The sequence below is a fragment of the Tyto alba genome, unplaced genomic scaffold, assembly GCF_018691265.1.
Source record: "Tyto alba isolate M040663 unplaced genomic scaffold, T.alba_DEE_v4.0 Super-Scaffold_45, whole genome shotgun sequence".
Classification (NCBI taxonomy): Eukaryota; Metazoa; Chordata; class Aves; order Strigiformes; family Tytonidae; genus Tyto; species Tyto alba.
The window spans coordinates 5,127,726-5,154,367 of NW_024881321.1; the positions used below are offsets into that span (position 1 = coordinate 5,127,726).

The following is a 26,642-nucleotide window of genomic DNA, read 5'->3' on the forward strand; positions in this document are numbered from 1 at the left end:
CAGCTTGACATACTTAGAAAGTCGTTACTATCTGTTACTCTGCGTAATATTGGTTTTTTCCCCTTCTTTTTTTTTTTCCCTAATCATTTAATGTATATTAATTGCAATACATTTCCCTTTGTTCCCTGCTGTAGATTATTTTTTATAGCTATTTCTACTTCAGTAAGTCAGTGTGACAATTCAGGCAAGCATTCTTTTTTTTTTTTCTCATTGTTAATGTTTTTTTTAGTGTCTAGTAAAATGTTATTAAACAGGTCCCAGCTTTCATCTTTTTCCCAAATAACCTGTTTCTCCCAGCTGAATTTGCTCCTAATTGTTTCCTGGATTGCAAAATGAATCATTTTAAGGCACCAGGTATATTTGTTTTCATGTTATCCTGTTTGTGAATAAGAAACATAACGAGCAAATGGTGCCATTCATAAAGAAGCAACTACTAATTTTTAGTTCTGTGGTAAATTTTATGTTATCTTTCAAGATTAGGTATAATATAAAATTCCTGCAAGCTAAATGCAATTCTTAATGAGTTCAAAAAACATCCTTATGTAGAATTTTTTTATTTTTATTTATTTATTTCAAGGCAGCACAAAGCCTCCAGCGTATGCTATTGAAATTGAAGTCCCCTGTGGTAATTCAGATTTCTCTCCTACACAGTATAAACAGATGCTTAAAGGAATTTCTCATCAGCAATTTCCTCAGTGCATTTGTGGTCTGGAACAGATCTCACCCTGTTTATCTTGCACAGCCTTACTTCCAAAATGACCCGAGCTCTGTCTTCCTCCTTCCGTCGCCCCAGGACAGGCTGTGGGAGGACTCAGCCATTTCTGTCCGGCCAACACTTCTCCATCCCGAGGGCCGCAGCCGCAGCCTGGCTTTATTGCTCAGTGAGCCCAGGGAAATCAAAGATTTTGCTGGATTGTGGTCAGTGTGTAAAGCCACTTAATTCAAGAGATAGAGAGATTCGGTGTTTTTCAGTCCAGCTTTCCAGAAAGTGTTAGGATGATAAATTGCTGGCCTTCACTGAGGGAAAAAAAAAAAAAAAAAAGAGATGAGTAGGGAGACTTCCCAAGATGGTCCACGTATGTGGGATAATACGGGAAATAGGGGATAATGTGGGAAATATGGGATGTCTCCACACGCCTCCGTGCCAGGGCTGCTCCGCAGGCCCAGGGGAGCCGGGAGAGTGGCGAGGCAGGCAGGGCCAGCGTCCCGCCTGGCAAGGCCGCAGCATGGCCGCAGCCTGAGGCAGGCGGGGAGCGAGGGCAGGGCCTGAGCCCAAACGCAGCTCCTGAGCCCTGGCGGGAGAGGGCCCCCATGGCTCCGTCCCACACCCCAGCTGATCCGCACCAAGTTCAGCCGGCACTGATCGAGCAGGTCTAAAATGACTGCTGATCGTACCCAAAGGGTTATTGCTTCTCATTGCATCAATAAAATTAAGGCTCCGGGTTATTCAGGCAGTGCTTGCTGATATGAAACGTGGCATCAACTTTTCCTGCCCATGGTGAGTTTTAAAAGACTGTAATCTGAATTGAATGTGCTTTTCACTTGGATTTCTCGCTAGTCCTAAATGCAGATTGTATAAGAATGTCTTCTAATGTCGTTTCTAAGATGGTAGAAGACCCTCAATACAGCCCTCCAAATCCCATCTTAGAGAAAGCTATTAGGTATGTTATTATTTTAAATTTTAATCTGTTCTGATGTTCCTGAAACGCTCTGTCTGTAATGCCTTTTGTATTAATCATAATAAATATTTTATCCTTTCTGGAGAGGGCATGCTGACGTAATGTCTGAGTAAAAGAGGCAACTTGTCTCAGCTACTTTTTGATACTTGCTAGACTTAAAATGAATATCAAGAAGTTCCAACAGAGATGTGTAGATAATAAAGGCAAAGAACGGATGAAGTTACAAAATAATAACCACATGCAGCTATTTGCTTGCTTGCTGTTTTTTAATTTACAGAAAACAGAGCTCACTTGTAGCACAGCTGTACAAATTCTGTAGGTGCAGCAGTCCCTGTTGCAAAAGTACTGGGGTGAGGAGGAGTAAGAAGCAGTGGTCAAAAAAGTGTGATAAAGGTTTCAAAAGCAGACACTTGTTGACTTTTTGTATTATCTTTTTCTATACTGCTCTGTAAAGAATGGTAAACCTTAGCAGGACTAAGTCAGTAACTCCATGCCTGTGCTTGGCCTCTGAAAAAAAAGGCAAGCAAATGCTACAGAAGTTGAAGCGCGGCCTGAGCATTGTGAACATCTCGTGTCTCACCACTGCTCATCTGATGGCAGGTATGAGCTTGGGTATAAGGCTCATTCCTAGTTTCCACATGCAACCAAATGTATTTCCAACAGGTTCTATCTCAGGTTTTGTCAACATGCAATGGTTGCAATGAGAACTATCTTGGTTAAAACTGCACTATGATGATTCATCTTTTCAATGATAGTTGTCCTGTAGGGTGATGCACATCATTTATCTATTACCTTCCAAAACACCCAGATCAAGCTTCCCTGCTATAACACAGATCTGCCTGTGTTCAGAGCTTGACAAAGACTTTGGTGTAGTCTTCAATATTGATGTTTAAGGCTCTTGCATGCATCACCCATCTGTAAAATTACTGAGTGCTTCCAACTTAGAGCAGTATCCAGAATGCGTGCCCTGGCTCCCCTTTCAGAGCCAAGCAGACTGGGACTGGCATGCACGCTTGAATAATTAATGGCTGTTTATCCAGGTACTAACAATGCTGTATGGTTTGTTTTTGAATCGCAGCTTGCAAAGAGTGTTTCTTGGCTTACTTACTGTCTGAGAGTAGAGTGTGGTCAGAACAAGACAGCCAGAGAAGTGCATATTTTAGACTGCCAGATAGATTTTTAAAAAAGTGGTGCTTTTCCTCCTGCCAGCTGAAAGCCACTCCTGTCCACAAACTGTGGGCATGCTTGCTTCTCGTTATTAGTTGTCACTGGAAGGAGAAAATGAACAAGAGAGATAAACATTTAGGGAGAGATTTCTGAACATACAACAGACAAACCCTACCAAAGCTCTGGGCTAGGAGGGTACAGATTTAATGCGTGATGCTGGTTGTGAGAGCATTTTGTACATCTGGTTCAGTTCATGAGCTGGCTCCATTTGTGGAGGGGAGCCTTGGCTATCATTGTTTGGGCCCTCTGTCTTATTTTGGCTTCACATTACTCGATGTCTGATTAAGTTGGACAATATTCACTGTTGCTTTTGAGAACATTTTGGGAATTAGTGAAAAAATTCTGAGGATTATGTCCATATCATTCTATCACAGCTTAGGAAACCTGTGAGAGTTAGCCAAAGCAGACACTGGATGCTTTGCAGAAGAAGGGGTGGCAGCCTAGAATAAATAAAAAAATTTGTCTCCCTTTTTTTCTCCCACCCTGATTGCCTATATGACAAACAGATGAACTGGGACTCCTCAAACCCCTTGAGTGATGGACCAGAGTCTGAAAAATTAGAAGAGGGAAAAAGAGACCTGCTTTGTTGCTATAGTCAGAAGGAGGCTATGGAGGCGTCAAATTTGGAGGCAGCTTAGTAAGTGTACAGAACATAGCTCCTGCTAGCAGAGTTTGGGTGTGATGTCCTGACAAGAGCTCCTCTGTCTGATGGCGGTGGCAGCAGGGTGGGAATCTTGCAGATCCTATGAATTTTGGCATCATGTGTTAGAGCTGAGAGCATTACTGGGCACGTTGTTCAGCAAAGCAGGATTTCTGTCCATGTTTTCTTTTCAAGTTTATCCAGCCTGTTTTACAGCTGTGATAACTTGTGGCACAGCACAGTCCAAAAGCTGGTGTGGTAATACATATATATATAGGTATAACATCAGTTATTCATGCTTGCTATCTGAAATTGTGAGGTGCTGTTTTGAGAAGAATGAGTACTTGAATTTGGGGCTGTTATGAGAGCCAAACAAAACCAGACAGAATATTTGGCATGTAAGAAGCTATTATATTTCATTTTATTGTAATGTTTTCAGTGGATCCAAAATTATGTAACTATCTCAAATTCGTACAGTGTGTTCAACGCTGCATACCATCCTTTTATCTTAGGTTTATCTGGAAGAAGTATCTCCATTATCCAAACCAGAGGTGATTCAGGAATACTGATTATTTCACCAAGGTTAATATTATCTTCTAATAAAACCTGCTCTTTATGGATTCACTTACTTATGGCGATACTGCTCACATATAGTAGATGATATTAAAATCTTTACAAATGTTTTTGTAAGTAACTAAAATTACTGTGACATTTATGGTATTCCTTTTCCTTAGATTAGGGAATAAAGCAGTTACTTAAATTACCTTCAAAGCAAAACTATAAAGGTTTCCATTCAGGATTTACACTGAAAAAAAAGGAAAACACAAAATGACATTTTGGGTGGTATGACTGTGTTTTAATATCCCCCATGCCCAGTGCCATGTCACTGCAAAGCCTTGCAAACTGAATGTGGAGGACACATTGCCTTTTCTCCATCTCGTGCCTCTCTGGCCAGCTGAAGCAGTGTGCTGCCCACACGAGGAATGGGTGTGCCATTCACATGTCCAGCACTATAAGGGACCAGTGCAAGGTTTTCTGGCCCTGTAGGCAAAGCCTGAGGCTCTGCAATAGCAGAGTGGGCTCCAGATGTGGAGAAGAAGGGAGAGGGGGTTTGAGGCAGTAGCTGGGTTTCAGGAGATGCCCTAGATGGATCAGAGGTTAGCTCTGGGTGTTGAAGGGGAATGGATGGGGCAAGGTGGATAAGAGCAGCTGGGGAAAATGAGCAAGGAGCCTTGCGGAGGCAGTGGGGCTGGGGGGTAAGTGCAGGAGGCTGTAGCAGGCTATTAGTGGGTGCTTGAGGATTTTCTTCTCTTTTCCCCCTAGAAAATCCCTCTCCTTCTGCATCTTCCTCTCTTTGGGATATCAGCCTCTCAGCTCACAGCTCCTTGCACTCGCACACCTGTCTTGTCACCATTCAGCATCTTATTTTCACTCCAGTTCATAAAAGGCAGCCCATCCTCCCCATTCACGTCCAATGATGCCTCCTCCTCACCTTCTTGGTCCTCCCAAGGAGGAAGAGGAAAATAGATTTAGAAAAAGGAAATATAAAGAGACCTTCTACAGGAGGAGCTGCAGTTGTTGCCAGAATTGAGTGTGAAGGTGACGGCTAGTGAAATGCAAGGAGATGCCTACCCTTCTCCACCAGCTTTGCAGCACCAATGCATAGGGTGAGACTACTCACATTAGAATGGCCCATCCCCATATTTTCAGGCATTGACAACACTTAGCAGGCACTGATAAAAGTAGCCAGGGACCATCCCTGGGCAATGCCTACCTGCCTGTGTCTGGAGCTCTAACTTAATGACACTGCCTGGATCCCAGGAAAGCGTTTGGTTCACAGTAGACCCATTGACTCTATTCTGGTTCTTTCAATCTTTTTTTCTGCTAGCCTCATGGAGCTATGAGGAGTTTTAAAAAAATGAAAGAAAACTTATCTCTGGTACTTAACTCCATAGCTGAACAAGAGTGCTGCAAAAGTACTGGAATAGGGGTTGAGCAAAAATGTCCACTGTGGTAAATGTTCTGAGTATAGCTCCTCTTTTGTGACAACTCCTTTGGATTATTTCCATGTGGAACAGAGGAGATCTGACAGCAGCTCTTTTTTAGAGGGAGGCAATTTCCCTCATATATGACTTGTCAGCTGCTAACTGTGGGTGTGTAAATATAGCTGAAATTTGGAAATAGTGCCGATCTGGCAGAGGTTTGGGCAGTTATTATTTATGGCTGAATCGATAAGATTTACCAAGCTCAGTCTGATGGTAAATGTTGCAGGGCAGGTACATTACCCAAGTTTGTGTTTGTGGAGCACCTCAGCAGTTTTATATTGATTTCAATAATGCAGTTGTTCTTGAAACAGCTCTGTAAGTGGTGAATAAAGTATGTAATTTATATAATAACTGTAACAACATTCAGAAGCACCTCACTTTAATTTTACTCCAGTCTCATTGACCCATTCTCTTCCCTTTGCTTTTATAGTTGTGTCCTCCCTCTCTCATCATTCTTATACCTCATTTGGAATTTCTCCTCCTCCCACTCCATCTTTCAGCTGAACTTCCACAGGACATGAGATCCTCCCTCCATACCTCTAGCATGGGTGACCTCATTTGTTTTGAGAGCCTCTGCTCTAATCTCTGAACTTTTAACTCACAAATTTATTTCATCTTGCTTGTTTTGTCTTATGTCATCCAGTGCCATGGTTCTGGTTCGCATTCTCTCTCTGGTAAGTAATCTTTCTGAGTGTACTCCCTGCTCTGAATTACCTTAGCATGCTCTCAGTGTGTCAACTTGGAATTTCTGTCTACATAAAGGGCAGAGGGGTCCGCTATAGGGCAGTTTCCAGGTCAGCTTTCCCATAAAGCCAGTTGTTTCAAAAAAACTTTAAGTTCATGGAGCATTAACTAAGAAAGGTTTAAGAGCTTTTAAAGGGCTAAAATATGTCTTTCATTGCAAGCCTACCATAGATGCAAGTACTATAATTAAATTTCTCAGCTTTCTGAGACCTTCCTTTTTGGACGCTCTCTTCCTGAGAAATCACATCTAGATTTTTCTTTCTTACTTTCAAGGCCTTATCTCTCTTTTGATCTGGATGTTTGTGAGGTCTTCTCATCCACGTATTCCAGAAAGACTGTTAGAGGCCACAATGCACCCTTTCCATTGTGATTTCTATGTTTCAAGTGTTTCCTAAAAATTTGAATAAATCTCCTTTTTATCCCTCATTGTATCTAAATTGTAGCAAAATTACGTAAGAAGCTTCTCCTTTTGACAGGAGATCTTAAAATCCTTTTATTAGTCAAATATTCACTCCATCACAATATTGGAGAATGTACAGCAAACTCAGGGAATAATTAGTGAAAGAAATGGAGAAATCAGCAGAAAATAACTTCCTGCTTCAAATCTATCTTGTTTTAGTTGTGTCTAATATGATCTCCAGTACATAAGTTTGCTTTTATTTGTGCTGTGTCTTTGTTGCACACAGCAGCAAGCTTATATTGAAACTTCACGTTAGTAATTTAGCTTGAGTTGTCTGAAAGCTGGAACTTTGTATATGTTTGCATTTCTTGCAGATGTCTGTCACACAGCAAATGTTGCTGGCTGACTGCCCTCAAAACATTGGGAAAAAAAGATCCTTGAAAAAGTGAAATACTAATGACTTAGAGCCACTTCATATCTAATAGCTAGTGAGTGCACTTCTTGCTTCAAGGGAATGGAAACAAAGAAACATGGAGTTTGCTTGGTGGTAGAAAGCTTCGTGTTGTTTTTGAAGGCACGCTTGCCAATCCTCTGTTTGGTGGCTGACTTTTTAAAAAGCAGTCAAATCACTACGTGATGATGACAGAAGTGATCACATTATTCTAAGTTTGACTCAAAACATATATTGTGTTGGACAAAAAATAGGAAATGATTCAGAAAATATGCTCTAATATGCTCTGCTGGGTTTCAGTGTCTCCAGGGAGCTTCATTTTATTACTTTATCAGCTTGCCTTAAAGCCACAAAATATGTGATTCACAATTTCACCATCCTATTAGTTCATTCTTCTATTGGGAAAGTGAATCAATTTCTGGATCTGATGTGTGTATAAACAGCTTCCTTATAGTCTCAAGGGAAATCATGAAATGTCCAAAGAATAAAGGTACACAGAGGTATAGATGAATTCCAATGCTGAAAGCTGAAAGTTAAGACACATCTAAACATTAGAACTTTAATAAGAATTCAATGATTAGTGTTTTGCCAGCAATGTGGCTATGTGTTCTCTCCCACTTCTCAGCTATTAATACACAGTATACTTTGGTCACCGAGTGAAGTAGCCAGGAAAGAAGAAAAGACTTAGCAAATTAAATCTAAAGATTTCCACTCCTGCTGTAGAACAGATAGATGTGATGTACCATTTAATTTTAAACCAAATTGTGTATCAGGACATTCAGATACTTATTTCTGAAGCCATCAGTGTATAACCTCTGGTATAATTACAACTTAGATGCTTAAGTTCCAATTATGGATTTTGGTGAAAAATCTTTAAACAGTCAACAGGGATACCCAAACTACACAGCTCTGTGGTATCATTAATCTTTCTCCTCCTCTTACCTTTCTTGTTGTTCATTCAAGTGCACGTGTAATATAAGGACTCAATCAAAAGTCCTTCGAAATAGATGATAATCTGTCAGCTGTCTTCACTAGTGTTTGGACATCACCTGCATGTTTTGTCCTTACAATAAACACTTAAGAGATTTCTTGAGTGTTGATGGAGCACATGATATGCAAGATGAAACTAAGACAACTGAGTCTGTTTGGCCTTAAGAAAATAATTTTGAGGAACTAAATTTTATCTTCAGGACCTAAATGCTATCTTCAGCTGTCCAATGAGGATATAAGGAAGATGAAACCAGACATTTCCTGTAAGGGGAAAATGATGGGAGAGGGAATAAACACAAGTTGCAACATGGGAAATCCCAGGTGGATATTAGGAAAATAAAAAAATCACAGTAATGTAGTCAAGCACTGGAGCAGGTTTCATAGAGAGACTGCAAATTCTCCATTCTTGGAGGTATTCAAACCCAACAGTCTTGAGCAACAAAAGTTGGCCACGCTTAGAGCAAGAGTCTGCACCAAATGAATGCCAAAGGTGCCCTCCAGCCTGGGTTAGTCTGTGGTTCTGTGCTTCTATAAATTCTGTTCTTTTTATGTCATTTGCTGTGTTCATCTAACTCTTAAATGAGGTTGAAATGTTCTGTGCGCTTTCAGAAACTACTGGGTTTGCTTTCATTTGCTTACACAAATGAGAAATGGAAAGGTTGTTAAAGAAGGGATTCAGTGAACTGCAAATTCATGTACTTTTCTCTGGAACCATTTTATACATTTGGTTTATAATAACAGGTAGAAAATATGTGCCGAGAACTCACTGCTTTTATGAGCTGAGATATCTGTACCCATGAATAATATATGTAATATATATTTGTGGTGTTTTCTTCTTTTTTTTTTTTTTTTTTTTTTTTTTGTAATGAACAAAGCAAATAAAAGCATTCTATGGTTGTTTGGAATATTAAAACATCCCTGTAATCTTGCTGAAAATAAGCTCAAGTGTAATAAATGTTATTATCGCCACAGATAGATCTGCTTTTCCATATAAATATAAGCATCTTTTCTTGCTTGTTCTGTTAATCTGAATCTTAGTGGAAGTATGTCTTCTGCACAACATGCTTTTGCAGTACCTTTGCCACAGAAGATTTTCTTTGGCAACTTATTGAAGTTAGGACTCTTTTAAAAACTCTTTTGTCAAAACCTGACAATTAAAACTGATACTGTTTGAAATAAAGTCTTAAACAATTTTCCAATGAAATATCCCAGATGTGCTTTTGCAAATTTAGAAGTTATATATTTCTATTTGAAATATTTTCTCAAAACTTTAAGCTAGAGAATTTGCAAACATTTTAAACAACTTCAACATGAAATATCTCATGAGCTGAAATTCTCTCTGCAGTTCAACAAAATGTTTAATATTATGATCAAAAAATTTGGCCCCATTTAGACTGGTTAAGCAAACTTTGCATGTCAGAATTTCTTAAAGCATGGGAGAGCAATCTCTTATCCAATACACACTGTTTTATAGAATCTTACAGCAAAGGGTGGAATATGAATATGGAATATGAACACTAAGTTTTATACGGATGTTGTGTTTTAACTCCGGCTGGCAGCTAGGCCTCACACCGCCACTCACTCACTCCTCCCCAGTAGGATGGGGGAGGAAATCAGGTGGGTGAAAGTGAGAAAATCCTGGGCTAAGAGAAAGACAGTAAAGCAAAATCTGAGTGTTCAAGCCAAGCAAGGAATTCATTCACCCCTTCCCACTGGCAGGCAGGTGGTCAGCCATCTCCAGGACAGCCAGGCTCCATCACGCCTAACAGTGACTTGGGAAGACAAACTCAGTCACTCCAAGTGTCCCCCCCAGTCCCTCTTCCCCCCAGCTTTATATGCTGAACACGACACCGTATGGTGTTGAATATCCCTTTGGTCAGTTGGGGGCAGCTGTCCCAGCTGTGTCGCCTCCCAACTCCTTGTGTACCCCCAGTCTGCTTGCTGTTGGAGTGGGGTGAGAAACAGGAGAGGCCTTGACACCGTGCAGACACTGCTCGGTAACAACTAAAACATCTGTGTGTTATCAGTGCTGTTTTGGTCACAAATCCAAAACATAGCACCATACAAGACACTACAAAGAAAATGAACTCTATCCCAACCAAAACCAGCACAGTGGACTTTGCTAGGTATGTTCTATAGTAAAAGTCTGAAAATAGGACAAACATATCTGACCAAGGAAAAAAAAAACCAAAAAGCTGAAACTTCTATAAATCTGCATATTCAACAAGGTTGCAATCATGAGACACACTCCATTAACACTGCTTTTAGATACAAAACAACCTGGGAAGTGAATGATGGTCAATAGCATTAAACTGCAAAGGAAATCTACATTTTTTTCTAAGGCTAGTTGCATCTGAATAATTGTTTGTGTCTTCTGAAAAACAGAGTAGAAACTAGCATAGAACCAGAATAGTTTAACACAAACACTGTATATGGTTATTTCTTCCTATCACATCACCTTACGGTTCTTGTTGAAACATCTGTTTTTATAATGAGTAATTTTTTTTTTTTGTTTGGGATAGGTCTTGCACAGTTCCTCCTTCCTGGGGAGAAGGAAAAAAAAATCTTGTGAAAACTGATGTTTCTTGGAAGAAACATGTACAGTAAAGGCCAAATGGATTTCATCGGTATTATTTACTTGGCCAGCAAGGGCTGTATATCAGTACCATATACAGATCATTGTAAGCTTATAAAAGACTATGAAATAATTGTGACCAGATTGGTTAAGTTTCACTCTTACTTTCTTTCTGAACATTGACTTTCTTGGCTACTGAATAAAACTTTTGAGGAATAAAGCTTTGGCTCCACAAAACAAAATGTTTTGTATAGTTTAACTGTAAGCAGCCAAGATTGTAATTTTGGAGGGACTTGAACAATTTGTCTTCTTCCATTAAGCCTTTCTGAAGCATTTTCATAACAAAAACGTTGATGCTTTACACACACAGTTTACTCTTGGACAAGGACTGCTTTAAATCATATTTAATTTTCAGTAGCTTTTCCTCTACCTATTTGTTGAGAAAAACTAGGTGACATTAATTGCTTTTTTTAGAAATGTCTAATATACTAGGTATCTATGTGCTTTAATCTCTAAATAACTATTCCACAGAATTACAATATTCTCAAGAACTTGCAAGTTCTGACAGATGACAGTTGGCACTTATTCATCATTAGGACATCAGGGATTTCCAAAAGCAGTGGATTTATGTCCTCTTTGAAAGGTTTTTCTTCCCCGTTATTGAATAACAAGCTTCAGAAGAGATGCACTCATGCATGCTTTTGCTTACATACAAGCACAGACTATGTTTGTTTAAATAATGCTTACGTATATGTATGTCTTCCAAAGAGGCTAGGATAATCCAAAAGTCATCAGGGAGAACTTTTACATGTGAAGTGCAGACACAAAACAATACATAGGAAAAAAAGGTCTAATTTAACATACAGTGTGTCTGGGAAATTACTGCTGCCCAGAGTGTTAAGTAAGCTCACAATGCAGAGCTAAGCCTTACAGTAATGTATGAAGAGCACTCAGATACAAAATCGAGATAAATATCTCACTTATATCCATGGCTTCCTTGTCAGGCTGTCCTCCTTTCCCTTTTCTTTCCACTATTTTACAAGAAACGTCTGCTTTCTAGAGGAGCGGAGAGATTCAGCTATAGTGAGTGTATGTTTTTTCCCCTTTTTTCTCTTTGCTAACTCTGAGGATCTGATAATCCTCTCTCTACAGTCTGATCATTGCTTTTCTGTATAGTTAAACTGGTTCCACTGCTTGTTTGCCAGCAGTGTTGCAGCATGGCAGCGTGTCCTCCGCACACACCTCCTTAGCACGCTCATTCTTTAGGAATACCCTTCCGAGACTATATGTATATAATCGATTTGTATGACTCCTGTCACATGCCGTGGGATTCCTTCTGAGGTCTAACACCAGTGGCTTTCGGGAGGAAGACAGATACTGTTTCTTCATTCTGGGGCCATGATTTCACCAGTGCAAGTGGCCGCTGTAGCGATAGGAGTGCTTGGCACGCCTTGACTTGTTAAAGATGAATGCTTCGTAATGAGAAATTACGCTGCCAGACAGCAAATTAGTGATTGATGTAAGATGGAGAGTTATAGATTGTAATTGTGCTAGCAAGATATGAGAAGATGCTTAAAGTATAATTTTAACAGTATTTAATTAAGTGGAACAGTAGATTAAGCACCACTATCCTAACTAAACACATATAGAAGAACTGCAAAATATAAATGCTCGTTATTGCTAAGTTGCCTCTGCTGTCAGTGACTGACTTGGAGATGGGGTCATTGACTGGGAGCTGATTTAAAATTGCTCAATTTACAAACTGAATTTTAAATCTTTTCCAGTTGTTCTCCTTTAATGCAGGCAGGGGAAGGCAGCTCCTCTGTTCAGTGCTGTGTGGTTCACTGGGTGAGAAGAAGATGACATATTTTATCCAGTCACCAAGATATCACTGTGTTATTTCACTCTGTGTGTAGCAATTAAAACAAAGTGAATCATTTACTCAACAAATTCAGTCTCTTGTTCTTCCAGTGGAAGTATTATTATCTCTAGTTTATTTTTTGTTTGAGTTGCCTGATGGCAGATTTCTCTCATCATCTCAGTTGCTGACAATCTGTAATTAGGTATCCTTGTGCACAGCACTAGCTAAAGAAGGTGCAAGGAGCCAGTTCCTTCACCGGTTTGTTTAATTACCTTTGTGTACTGGCTCCAAAGGATTTTGGGAGCCCAGCCTCCCTTGCTTTGTCAGTGTGTAAATCCCATATCAATTATACCTTCTATTCTGGAAGCAAATCATGGAGTGTACAAGCTTCAAATTTGCTTTGCATGACTATTTGTAGGAAGCAGGCATAGGAGGAGCTTATGTTCAGCCACAATACATTGTCAATTGTTAATTTGAAGTGAATATTTATAACTTTCTTTTTACTATTTGCATGACACTACTAGCAATTAATTTGGTATTCGGCTAATGCTGCCCAGCCAATGCCTGGTCAGAATTTTCTGTCCCTGCATTTCCCATGCATTTTTCTACACACTATTTTGTCCTTAATGCCTTTATAGCTTGTTTATTGGAAACAGGTTTTTAATTATTTTTCAGCAGTGTTGGAGACCTGATTTAATGAGCAATTGTTAGATATAATGGGAGACACATTCACCTGATTAATGTGATAGTTAAATGAGCAACAAAATTGCCTCGTGAAGGAGCAGCTGTACACAGAGTTGATTCACTAAGAAAGTTTGAGGGAATGTGAAAGAAATATCTGAAGAAAGATAATTTAAAATAGGGTACCGAGCAAGCTGAAGGCTAAGTGTAAATATACAGTGTTAACTTGCTGGTTGTTGCTCGGTCTGTTAGTTATGTGCATGTGTGCACACACATGCCTGTATTTATGAGGAGACAGTTTGTATAGGCTTGGCTGAAAGATACTGCATTGGAGTGATGGAATATTCAAGGACTGTAGAAAAAAATAAAGAGAATGGGCCTTCAGGTGTGTATTGGAGATGAAATTGTGCTTCAGCCAGCTCTTTAATTGCATGCAGTGTTGATGTCCAGCTTCAGTGCTAATGTGTGCTTTTGGAAACAGAACCATCCATCCTTTGGGAAATAGGTCTTTTTCTCAGAGAGGGGAAGAGAGGAGAGAAGTAGTTTGACACTCTTTAGTTGGCAGAGCTAACACTGGGATATTTGTTGTGTTACTGACTTGCTCCTATCAGTAGCACTTATGTTCTCAGTTTGCGGGTTTGTGGTCAGCTTACAGGATCAGTGGCATGATCACACAGAATTTTAGGACAAGATACTTCCACTCATGGATTTGGATGGCATCTTGCCTCACTGGGGTTTCGTTCCTGAAGAGTGTTGTGGAATCCGTCAAGAGACAAACCACGAGGAGATTAATGGAGACATGGTGCACTGAGGCCAAAATGTGACACAGCAGCAGACACAGTTACAAGAGGAGAGTTAAGTGTGAATGCTAGAGGAAACACAACTCAGCTGGTTTCTCCCATGTAGTTTCCAACTTTGCTTGTATGATGGATATCTTCTCACAAGAATGTTTCAAAGCCATGGCATGGTGTAAACTACCCCAGACAAACCACTTGTAGCCCAACATGACCCCTCTGATTTCAAGTCAGGGCTGGTGGCTCTGTGTTCCTACTCACTCATACATCAGTGAGGGCAGGAGCTTTTCTTCCCAAAAGGAAAGGTGAGCGGACTTTTTGTATGGGACGTTGTATTCTTGTTCACTTGCTTTTAACCAGATGAGGGCTCTACAGATTACGAGGAACTCAGCCTGGGAAAACAAACTGGTTTTCTGTGCCACGCAGTCACTTTGGGAGCACAGAGCAGGAAGCCTGATAAGATACTTTACCAAGATCAAAACTAAGTGAAACTGGGCTGGACACATTACTGGGATTTTAAGAGATTTTGAAGAAGATAGAGGAAAATTAGAAGGCAATTAACTTACACCTATTTGGAAGACGAAAATGCTCTTGTGAGTGACAAGCACCCTGCACTACCTTCACTGGTTCAGCTTGTCTCTGTTGTGAAAAGTAACTTGGACAATTCTTTGCAAAGCATTTTTAATTCTTTGCCTGGCTAACATGATAGACATATAAATTACTTTAATTATGCTTTGAAATCTTATTTCAGAGCCAGGAGGGATGCTGGTCTGATGGTTGGAGAATCAGACTAGAATTCAGCTGATCTGGATTAATTTCAAATTCCTGTCATAGTTTTGCTTTAGCAGGTCTTTAGCAGGTATCTTTTTTTGTCTGTGCCTCTCTTATTGTCTGCAAAAATGAAATAATGACTCTTATGTTCCACCCATGCTGTCCTGCTTTACCAATTTAGCTAGTAATATTTCTGGGGCTGTATATGTTTGTATCTTGGATCAGGTGTGCTCTAGCCCTCCTGGGCCATATCAGGCCTCTGTTTCGAAAGATTTTTGCCTTAAGTGGCTTGGAGGGAAAGTTCTTAGTAATGTTTGGATTTGGGCTGTACTTGCCTTTCGTTATCTTTCATATAGCACCTTCCTTAGACCTATTTTGCAGAGGATCCAGGGTGCTGGAGCCCGCTTGGTGGCTGTGTGGGACAGCTCTGAGCATTGCAGACCGCCTTGTGGAAGTCTAAGACAGGCCTCAGTTCAACAGACCGACAGAGCACATGCTTAATCTCTGCCTATTCAACAAATGCTTTAAACATAAACATGCTCCAAAGTATTTTGCTATAGATGGGTGAGCTCCAAAATGTGCTGCTGTGCTTCGATAGATAAGAATCAGTATTTCCCTCTGAAGGAACTTGTTATAGGGCAGATGCATTAGTGCTGCCTGCATCTGTAGGCAAGAGACTTGACACTTTGCTATCTATGTGGCAGCCAAAGTAGACAAAACCAGAAAATATTTTTTTAAAATGCTTCCTGACATGTAAATACAGATGATTTAGTATGATTATTTGCACATGTATTATAGATTAATGCTATCAAGCTAAACAATAGGATGGCAACCACTGACACTAATCTTGTGTTCTTTATTCTTCAAAACCAACAAAATTCGTCTGCTGAAGGATATACTGAATTGTTGGGACCAAGGTATTTTATTTTCCTTATGTACAATTTAAAAAGCATGTCAGGATAAGAGGGTTAAGTGGTATAGGTTATGTGTTCCAATGCAGAGAGTTCTTCTGTATTTTAGGAGGAGTCTCAAATGATTTAAGAAATTGAAGATTTCAAAAATAATGAATAGTATATTACACTGCCACCTTTTAAAACTTTGGGAGTTTAGTGTAATTTAACAGATGGCCACTTATATGGGATTGCAACTTGTCAAAAACCTAATGCTGTGCAGCTGAGTGATAAACAGCAACAGAAATGAGCGATCCAAAGTATATGCAGTCCAAGCATCCTGACCTGCATGCATCAACTTCTGTATAAACCACATATGGAAAAAAAACTATCAAGCCTGGACTTCTAAAATACCTGAGACAGGATAGTGTATGAAGCAAATGAAGCAGCCAGAGTTTGTAAAAGCAGCTAATACGCATGCATTTATACATACGCGCATATATACATATATATGTTTATACACTGTAAGATATGTATTCAGACCTGATACAGAAGTGTGAATGGCAAAAGTGCTGTATACTTGCCTTCTGAAAACCTGCCTGACTTAACTGTTGAGCCCTCTTCCCTCACCCTTTTCCTCAGACTTAACAAACATGTTTGCAAAGCTCAGCCCTTCACTAGAATCATGCTGAAAGGAAAATTTGGCATGATTTCCTTCTTTGTAACTGGGGCCTTTCCCCTAATTTGCTTGACACAGATATGGTCCTCAACAGTTCCTGAAAGGGATTCAAATCCCTCTTTACCATCTTCATCCCCTGTATTTTTTCCAGGTGCACACTGCAATTCTCTCAACAAAGTAGATTTTTTTTTTTTTTTTCTTCCCAGGGCCCAGGTATGAACATTTCTGGTAGGAGACACATAACACAAATGCATTTGCCAAATGCTGCTGCCTCTTTCCTTGGATATGGGAAAGCATTTTGTTGAAATGGGAAAACCAAATGAATAGAGCCCACCAGTCCTGCACGCCTCCTGTCTGTGAGCTTCCTCACCCTTGGGACGTGGGCTGTGTTACCGACTCAGGGGATTGGGTTTAGAGGAGCCCTTTGTTGAAATATTGGCAGCACATCACTGGACTCACTGCCGTTGCAGATGGAGCGCTTTGCCGAACAGATGGATTCTCAGCTTTCTGAAAGAAAGGAAAGGTACTTGATGTACCACGGTGGGAAAGGAGGGGGGTATTCCAGGCATATGGAAATGCAGGAAAGAAGGCACGTTCTGCGCTTTTTGGTGCACTTGGAGCCTAGCAACCTCTCCCTGGCAAACTTGGGAAAGCGTAAGCACAGTGCTCTGTGAGAGGGTGAAGGGACTGTAACAGACGTGGAGGAAGTAATTTGCACAGAGGCAATAAAAATGAAGGCAGGAGTCTAAAAAAAGCCTGCTTTCCTGAGCATATAACTAAGTATTACATGCTAGGGATGGAGAAGTGCTCCTACCCGAGATCAGAGGTGCACTCTATTAAGGCACAGGACTAGTGCTGGAACAGCATAACTGGAACAGAGGACCAGTTAATATTTTAAGGTCACTTGTATTGTGAAAAAGGCTAGAGATTAATGTTACCTGTCACTGAGAAGCCAGGGATCTCCATTTTCCAGCAGTGTATGCATGGGTTTCAAACCGTGGTGGCGCAGTTTGTACAGTGGCATTGTTCAGATACCGTATTGCCTCTTTTCTTGTGCTCTTCTTCCTCCCCTCCTTGCCTCCCCATCTTGTTATACCTCACTTCCATCTTAATTGTTAGGGTAGGATGAGTTCTGTGCAGCACCCAAGAGCCTGCAATCCTCACTCAAAATGATGGTATCTGATCCAATATTTACTGCTAAAATCTTCATGCAATTGCCAAGTGGAGTGTGATAAGGAAGCAGCAAGAACTGAAAGGAATGATCGTATTTTGGGGTTGTGTGTTAACTCTACAACTTTTCAGTCGCTTCACACACACACACACACAGACTTAGCAGAAATATTATACTTTATTGTGGTACAATTTAGGATAAGATGACAGTGGACTTTAATCTCTATTTTTACCTCTTAGCTTAATTAGACAATTTCAACACCTCTTGAATGCAGATGTTAAAACTGGTTGGTAACAGTAAGGATGTCAAAGGCCTTGGAAATCCAGATTTTCAGAGGAAAAAATGAATGTGATAAAGGGCAAAAATGTCAAGGTTCTTTCAAAGTGTGATTCACTGCTGAAACCAGATATGCAAAAATATCACTTCCTTAAATAATGGCTCTGTCTTTTGTTCATACTAGAGGTTGTGTCTGCAGCAACAGACACGTCTAAAATCTTTTTCCTGAAAAATAAAGCAAACTGGATTGCATGACCACTTGTGCATCAACTGTGCTCCATTTTGCAGGACTGAATTCTCAGGGAGGCTTTGAGATAAAATAAACAAGGAATCCCATCATTGAATTTTAGTATGAACATTTTTCAGATCATTGTGTATGGATCTCTGCCAAGTTTCAGCCCTATAATAAATTAATTCCAACCCACACAAAAGAGAAGGGAAAAAAAAATCCAAAAACTTTCACAAGACAAAACCAGTGGGCAATTTTTATGGGGAAACAAGTGGCCAATAATAATTTATTGGAAAAGTAATTATCTGAAGAGAGAGTGGGCTCTCCTCTCTAGTTGGAAATAATAACATTTTGCAGCCTTACTAAACACAGTATAGGAGGAGTATCAGCATTTTGCTTCACCAACCTGGTTAAACTGAATATAAAGTTAAGATGTTGCTTTCCTCTTGTTTTATTTCTCCTTACACCCAATACTGCAGTTGAGCTCACTTCCCTCTCTCTGTGGCAAAATCTAATCTGGCTGCCACAGGACCTGTGAAATTCATGGAGGTGATGAGCCAGGGTCTGCTTTCTGCATTGTATGTCTGGCTTTATTGAATCTCTGGTCACCCTCAGATAATAAATATTTCATATGTTGGACAGGTGAAAGGTTTCATTCAGCTGCAGATCTGCTTCCAAGGCAACCGATTCCTGTCATCTGAACAGTTTAAACACGTTGAAAACAAAGCTTCCTTTCTGGTTTTCTCCTCTATGATTTTATGTGTAAAGCACTATCCATCTCCCTCCTGTCCCTCCTACAAGCAGATACAGAAAAGCCAAGAGCATTAACAAGTAATTCTAAACAATTTATAAGCTAAATGTATTCTCTCTTCAAGTCAAGATACGATGAAAAATGCCATTTCATTTTACAAGCATAGAATAAATACCTAGAGATATGAAATTGCCCAAGTTAGCATCTATAAATGCTCTGTATACAAAAAATGTATACAATCATAGTACTATATTATGCTTTACAGTTTGTTTCTCCATCTTGATGGGGTTTTCCTCAAGATCATTATCCGGTATTTCTGTTATAGACTTGGGGGTTTTTTTGGACAGGAGGTAGTACCCCAGGTATTTCTTTGAGAAAAGTTATCTGGAAGGTTGTAGCAAAATGTCTTCAACTGCAGCTGATTTCTGCCAATGTCAGTGCTTGTGACAGATCTTCTGGAAAGTGTCTGCTGTATCCTTTACATCTTGCAGCTGAACGAGCTCTTCTAAAGTATAACTTTGCTGTTTCTTCCTCTGCACATTTCTGAGTGTAATGAGCAGCTGCCCTCCCCCTTCCTCTCAAGCCCTCCCCATGTCTGGACTTTCTGACTCGCGCTGTGCTCCATGCCCAACTCTGTACCAATGCCTGCATACACTGCTGGTGACTTCAACAAGCGCTCCTCTTTCCCGCCTGCTGCGTCTGTTGTGAAGAAAGGGGAAATCTGTTGGAGCAGTGGAGAAATTTTGGTAGACGGGCTTCAAAGAAAGGGGTTTTCTACCATCTCAGATCAGTTTCAGAGTCATTTTTACTTGGACCTGACCCTCTGTGTGGATGTTCCCTTTAATGCAATTATGGCAGAATGGTGGCATTTCTCCAGAAAGCACACAGCTGTCTTAGGAGATAAGATGGAGAATTCATCTTGGGGTGTGATTGAGGAGTTTTAGGTATTCTGGTGGAGGTCTATGCATAGGTGGCTTGATTCATCTCTCTGTCCTCTCTTTCTACTTACTGTACAGGTGCTCTGCAGTGGTGCTCTGTTTGGGACTAGGAGGATGTTCCAGATCAGTTCAGAAAGACCGACATGACATGCAGAAGTGCTCTTTTGGATTTAGGGGGCAGATGGAAAGCGGGTACAGTTTGTGGTAGGCATCTTTGTGCCTGGTAGCTTTGTGGCCGATGCCCCTGTTAGAAAGAGTTAAACTATATCTGACCTTGCAACCCTCTCCCTTCTGTTTCCAGGCATATAGATTTTAGCCAGCAGGTCTCTGGTTAACCCCTCCTCGCTGTTGTTTATTTCCTGCCACTCCGCAGACACACCACTGAGCGTTAAGTATGTGAACTCAAAGACGCTCCCTCTCTCACGTACAGTCTTAATAGCAAACAGTCACGAGCCAGGCTTCTCCAGGCAGGATTATTTCTGCCTAAGAAATATAGGCTTCAGGAGTATGCCCTTTCTCTCACCCTTTTCATATTGCATTAAAAGCATCCACTTCAAGAAACTACAACTGTGTTTATTCGAGTGTTGAATTTGGAAGTATTGCCGGGATCCCCTGCCACGGCATGCTTGAACCGTGAAACCCAGGTCAGTTCCATTTTTTGGTTTTCATGTACTGGCACAGCGCTGCAGTGGTTTGAGCTTCCAGGTCTCTGTGGGAGCAATACTACTTTTAACATGCAGAAAACATCATATTTGTTTTTATAACCTTACCTCTTGTTTTGTTGTAGGTTTTTTTTTTTTTGTACTACTAAACCAAAATGTCAGGGTGGCATGTCAGTAAACACAATGCGTTCAAAAAGGATCGTGCTGACAGGCTCAAAAACGGAATGGTGTCTTTTAAACAGGCAGGAACAGCTCAGATTTTCCTTCCTGCCCACCAGGCTATCCCTGGACTCAAGGGGACAGCTGTGCTTAATCTGCCTTTTGCTCTGTCACTGTGACTGCTGGCTATTGCACTATATAACACACTATCGGGCTATGGGAGGACAACAAGTTTCAATCACTGTTCACTAAGGTTGGCTTTGTGGCTCAAAGGCTACTGACTCAATAGCCTCTTGGTTTTGCTGGTGAATCAACCCCTTCCCTCTCTTCCAGCCTTCTGTGGTATTAGGGGTTTTCTGGGTTTGTCATATTGCTAGAGAGAAGGGTGCTGGGGTGGCTGTTGCACTGTCTGCAACTGGGGGCTGTTGCTATGGTTGCCTGGGGTACTTGCTGAGAAGTCTGGTTTTGTTCATAAGTCTACCCTAGATCTCAGACTCCAAATTTCACCCAAACTGAGTTTGCATTTCTGAAATTTCATGTGTGTAGTCTTTCACTGCAAGGTGGATTTGCACAGGGACAATCAAAGGTATCAAGATTTAGTACCTGCAATGTTTGTTCCTTTCAAATATATGTTGGATGACTCTATTTGAAGACACAGAACTGTTTTTCTTGTTATTGGGAAAACATCTGGAGGCGGCAATGCTTTGGGCAAGGAAATTAGTTGGTGTGTGACTGTGGTGTGGATCCAGCTTTCCTTTAATTTCTGTTCCCTGACCCCCAGTGGTTGTATACTTTGATGTTGCTGGAGTAAGTGTTCCTCTCAGTGAAAGTTATGCTGCCGTCATTTTTTTTTTATTGTTTCATATGATAGGTGAAGAATAATCTGGAATACACCCAAACATGGGCTTTTCAGCACCAAGAAACCTGCAGTTAGATCACTGTCCCCTTCGGTCACAAAATAAAAGTCTGGAGAGCAAATACCATGCCCAGCCCCAACTCTTCTCCAGCTCTTCTGCGGTACATTGAGTTACTCAACTTCTAAGCACGTTTCCCTTCTTCTCAACTTTTCTTTCTTTGTGCATTTGTTCCACATCTAGTTATTTTAGGTCAAGTCTGCAGCAGCTGAATAGAATACAGTAAAGGTAATTGTCTGTGATCTTCCTGCGGCAGGAAAGTTTGTATGAAAAGATAAATATCTTTTTTAGGTATTATATTTATTGAAGACAATGAGGAGATAAGTTTTGAGTGACTGAAAATTTTGTAACTGCATCATTAATGTTTAATTACTATTGGCAGCCAAGAAGTGCCTTTCTGGATTAACCAGACACTGCTTCAGGGATATGCATAGGTGGCAGAAAGTGATAAAGCTGGTGAAACCGCACCTCTGGGAACATGTAATAGGATCTTTCCTGTGATATGCAAATTATGCTGCCAAGTTGCTGTATAAACAATTCATGGGAGAAGTGGTGAGAGGTAGTTAAATAGCTGGATCACATATCAAAGATAAAATCCATCACTGGGAGTGGAAAAATGCGTTACAGGGTGGTTTTGCTTTTAAAAATAAATAAATAATAATACAAAAATCTTTGCCCAAAGCATGTAGTTGCACTAAAGAGTAAATAGCAAATGATTTATCACAATTGTTGCAGTTCAGAGTAAACAAGCGTTTAGGAAACCAGTGTGCGTAGAGTTTTGGAAAACAAGACTTTTTCTAGTACAAGTAATTTAGCTAATAATGCTACTTTTTTTTCTTTTTTTTTTTTTTCCTAACTGAGAAAAAAGATTACTTCACAAGTGTTAATTTGGTTACTTCTCAGGCAGAAGACATGCACTGCTTACTTTTCCGTGATGAAACCAATCCTGCCATTTCTATTCTAAGCATAAGCAATGATCTCAGGCAGCCCAGCAAAATATATTTCAAGGCCATATACAGCCATGGATCGATGAGTGTGAGCAAACCTTATTGACACCAGCAGAAGCTGAGCTCATGGGTTCAGTCTGGGTTTCCACTTTTTGTATTTTATACTGGATGAGGAAATGATTCCAGCTAATAACACTTCCAATAAATCAAAGATTACTCTTTCACAAATGGTATCAAAGCCCTCACTGACATTGTGTCCGACTGCATTGTTTTCCCACAGAGGTCAATCCCTGTAGCATTTCTTTTGCCTCAGCCTTTTCCTCTATCTGCTGTTCATTTAGGATCTGATGTGGCTCAGCTGAAGCCAACTGAGAAGCCTCTGATGAACTTCAGTGGGAGCTGGATCATGCACTAGAGTCCTAAGGGGCCAGCAGCAGAAAATTTAAGAAGACAGCAGAGAATATTAAAGCATCATGAGGCAAGGGAAATATTTTTGGCCTGTGACTTTCTTTTGTTTTGCTGTGTAATAAGAATGATGCTCTAGATAGAGTTTTACAGTCATAAACAGATCCCACATTCAACAAATCCATCGGGTTCTGTTCTGTTTAATCACCCACAAAAACTGTGTCAGATGGCCTTCCATCAGGTACAATATTTCCTAATTAACTGTAATTAAGGTATATTATAACAACAGAATGTGAAACTAGATGGATCTGTCTCTTGACATTTCAAATTTGGATATTTTTTTTCTGCTAAGTCTCTTAATATGCTTCAATTAATGATAACAGAGGCCAGGCCATTCTCAGTGATGGATCTGCATATGTGAATCTTAGTACCACAGAGATGGAATGGAACATGAATCTTTCCACCATTAAAGCCCCCTTAAAACCATGCACGGACTCCAATTAAGCTGAATTTACTGGCCCAGATGTTGATTACTAGAAAGCAAAGGGTCAAAGCTTGATTGCCTTATCCTAGAAAGTGCAAAAACTGTGCTGGAGATGACAGGAAAATCTGCTACCTTGTCTTCAGGTTCTTCAAAGGATCTGTAGCCATTCGTAGCAGGTATGGCACCTCTTTTAATTCAGTGAAAAAACATACAATGATGTTTTATTCATGCACTATTCAAACAAGCAAATTTTTAACTTCACTGCCCAATGAAGGGGTTTGATTATCATCTAGAAAATTATTGCTTCTCCTCTGAGCTGTGGCATATAGCAAGTCTTCCCCGAGTCATAAGCATTTGGAGAGGTAATCAGTAGTAAAGATTAAATATAGTCTTGTATAGATAGATTAATAGTTTATAAAGTTTTTAAACTATTCCTGAATGAAAGGCAATTGCCAACTTAAAAGACAGAATTTCCTATCTCAGGCATTTCTGGCCTTGTAATTGTACTGAATATGTTGCTCCCTTGCCTCTAGCCACAGTTGTCCTAAAGAAGTTTAACAACATCGAATTTCTACCAAGGCCGAAATGTTCCTTGTACCCCGAAATATGAACTATCACAACAATGTCCTACATCTCCATCTGGCAAGTCTTCCTGAACTTGGTGATGCTTCACTCTGTGCCAGCGATGCACTTCACAATGTCACCAACTCATGGGACTTGGGAAGGAGTTCACTTTTCCAAAGATGATCATAGGTGAAGCTGAGTTTCTGCAGCTTAGTATAGATATTTGCCTGAAGTAATGTATTTGAGGTCATAAAGCATATGCAATCAGAAGGCCTTGGGTAAAACACTGTGGAAAAAAAGATAAAAAGCATATCTCCTATGCTATTTCACTGAGCAGCAGTGTTATGATCAGGACTTCATATAAGTGATCTAATATATCTGTGATTGAACAATATAATCATGTTCTTGGATTTTTTTTTTTTCTCATTTGTTTTTAGCTACCTCAGTTCCCTGTAACTTCATAAAGAAAATATTTCATAGATTTATTTGAATTGTTGCCCAAGTAAATCAGTTATCTGATTGAGAAATGGCATGATTAAAAACTTTTAGTTTTCTTTTAAGATACTGGTAAACATTTTTTTTTTTTAAAGCCTCATATTTTGTTTGCATCTTATGTGCCCATACTCGCTTGATCACACGCAGGAAATATTTTTGTACACTGCTGCTATGCATGACTAAGAAAGGAGCCGTAGATAGAACAAGATGAGATACAGGCTGTAATTTACACCTGACAGAGTGTGAATTTCATTGCAAGTCCTTTTAAAGGAAACTTGCTATTTTCTCCACATTCAGACAGACTGATTCCATAAGAAATTATGATCATTGTCTTTCTTTGTTTGCTTTACTGTGCTTTGGTGTTGATTTTTACCAGGAAAAAAAAAAAATATTCCTCAACCTAATGAAATCCTATGTTATCTGCAGGCCCAGGTCATGGTCCTATGTTGCTGGACATACCCCATAAGCAGAGAACAGCCTGACTAGGCAAGATTAATAAAGTGCAGGATAAAGAAAATGTTACCACACCATTTCATGAGTGGGGGATCTAGGCATAGACAGTTTAAATTAATTGCCCAAGGTCTGTTGCAGAGCTATATGAGGAACAAGAATCCCCTGGATCCTCATTCATTTGCTTTTCCATCTCTAGAGAACTGAAGACCCCTTATTTGTTTTGGCTGAACTGCAATTTTGGATAGTTTGGAAGACATCTGGAGATAGAAGAAGCCTATTAGTCTTTCCTACTGAAAGAAATATTAGCAGGCAATTAAAAGAATAATAAATGGGACCCATTCAAACTTGCTGTTTCTGTGAGCTTCAGGCAAGAAGGTACATAGGGGTCATTTAACCTGACCACTTATATATCACAAGCCACTAGTGTCACCTGGGCACTCCTAAATTAAACCATATATTTTAGACAGAAATGCACTGGTCTCACAAAACGTTTTCTATTCAGACTGTAAATTCAAAGGACAGGGCTTTGTTCTCTACATGTATCTACCTTGCACCTCCCGTAGTATCACCTGGATAAACAAGGGCAGTTCATACTTCTGTCAGTTTAATCCCTTGCATCTTCACAATTATTTTGATTAATTTGATACCTTGGAGCTTAAAAGAGCAAAGCAACCATTAACAACATGAGCAGAGATGGTGCCAAAGAGGCATGGACACTGACTCTGGCACCCTGTTCTCCCTCCTGTGTGCCAGAAGAGCTCTGTGCTGCTGTAGGGACGGTATCAAGCTGTGGTCATCGAGCTACATTGGGGGAAGCTGAGGGAAACTGCTTCACCCCAGTGCCCGCTACATGGGCTATGTCCTCTGCACCTTTAAGGGGTGCAGTCAAGATTTAGTCCCAGGAGAGCGTGGTACAGAAGTCTGCAGGATGACAATATAAACAAAAAAGTCAAAAACATTTTGTTACCATATTCATAGCTACAGGCCAAATGCTTTATTCATAATGTTGCAGTGAAAGTATTAACATTGCATTTGTTTAAAAAGTAACTAGGAGGCCATTTGTGACCCTTATAATACACATGTGGAACAGTGCTCTGCTGGTTTACACTGGTTACTTTCTGTTTTATATTTTCCAGAGGGCCAATTTGCAAGGATTTTTACTGCAGTAGCAACTGCTATTTATGAATATAAGTAACTAATTTACCAAAGTTTCACACAGTGACTTCATGGCTTCCGCTTCCCAATTAAAGGTTCTGCAAATCTTTTGGTCCTGTTGTTGACTTTGGGTTGTTTCTGATTGTATCTTGAAGCCTGGAAATACTATATTACAGTAAAGTAAATACATTATTCTTGTTATTGCCCTTGTTATTAGAAAGTATTTATATAGTGCAGTAAATTTACATTGTACTTTACCAACATAGATAAAGGCAAATTCTCTATCCTGAAGAGCTTATAATTCAAATACGACAAGACAAATAAACCTACAACACTTTGGAAAATGGTGGGTGAAAGAATTATGAATTATGTGAAAGGGGTAGAGAGCCTGCATGAGGAGAGAGGCGGATGCTATCATCATCAGTATTCCTAATTTTACATCACAGTAGCATCTGAGAAGTCTCAAAAGGGACGAAAGCCTGGCTGCACGAGGAGCTGTGCAGAAGCCTGACAGGAGAGGGGCCTTGCCCCTGGATCTCAGAGATTCGCTGCCTCGCTGACATCCCTGCCCGAGGTGCTCCTGACTAAAGACAGCACCAGTCCAATTACAGC

General features: G+C 40.1%; 1 protein-coding gene across 8 annotated transcripts in view; it reads left to right on the plus strand.

Annotated features, from left to right (window-relative positions):
* ENOX1 (ecto-NOX disulfide-thiol exchanger 1) overlaps positions 1–26,642 on the plus strand; it is a 373,111-nt gene that overhangs the window by 195,472 nt on the left and 150,997 nt on the right. The window contains exon 1 of one of the 8 annotated variants that reach the window (XM_033006719.2): positions 19,975–19,996. The exons of the other annotated variants lie outside the window; for them this stretch is intronic. The gene's annotated coding sequence lies outside the window, so the exon portion shown is untranslated. Of the gene's footprint in view, positions 1–19,974; positions 19,997–26,642 lie in introns of those variants that run through there. 8 annotated transcript variants of the gene reach the window in all.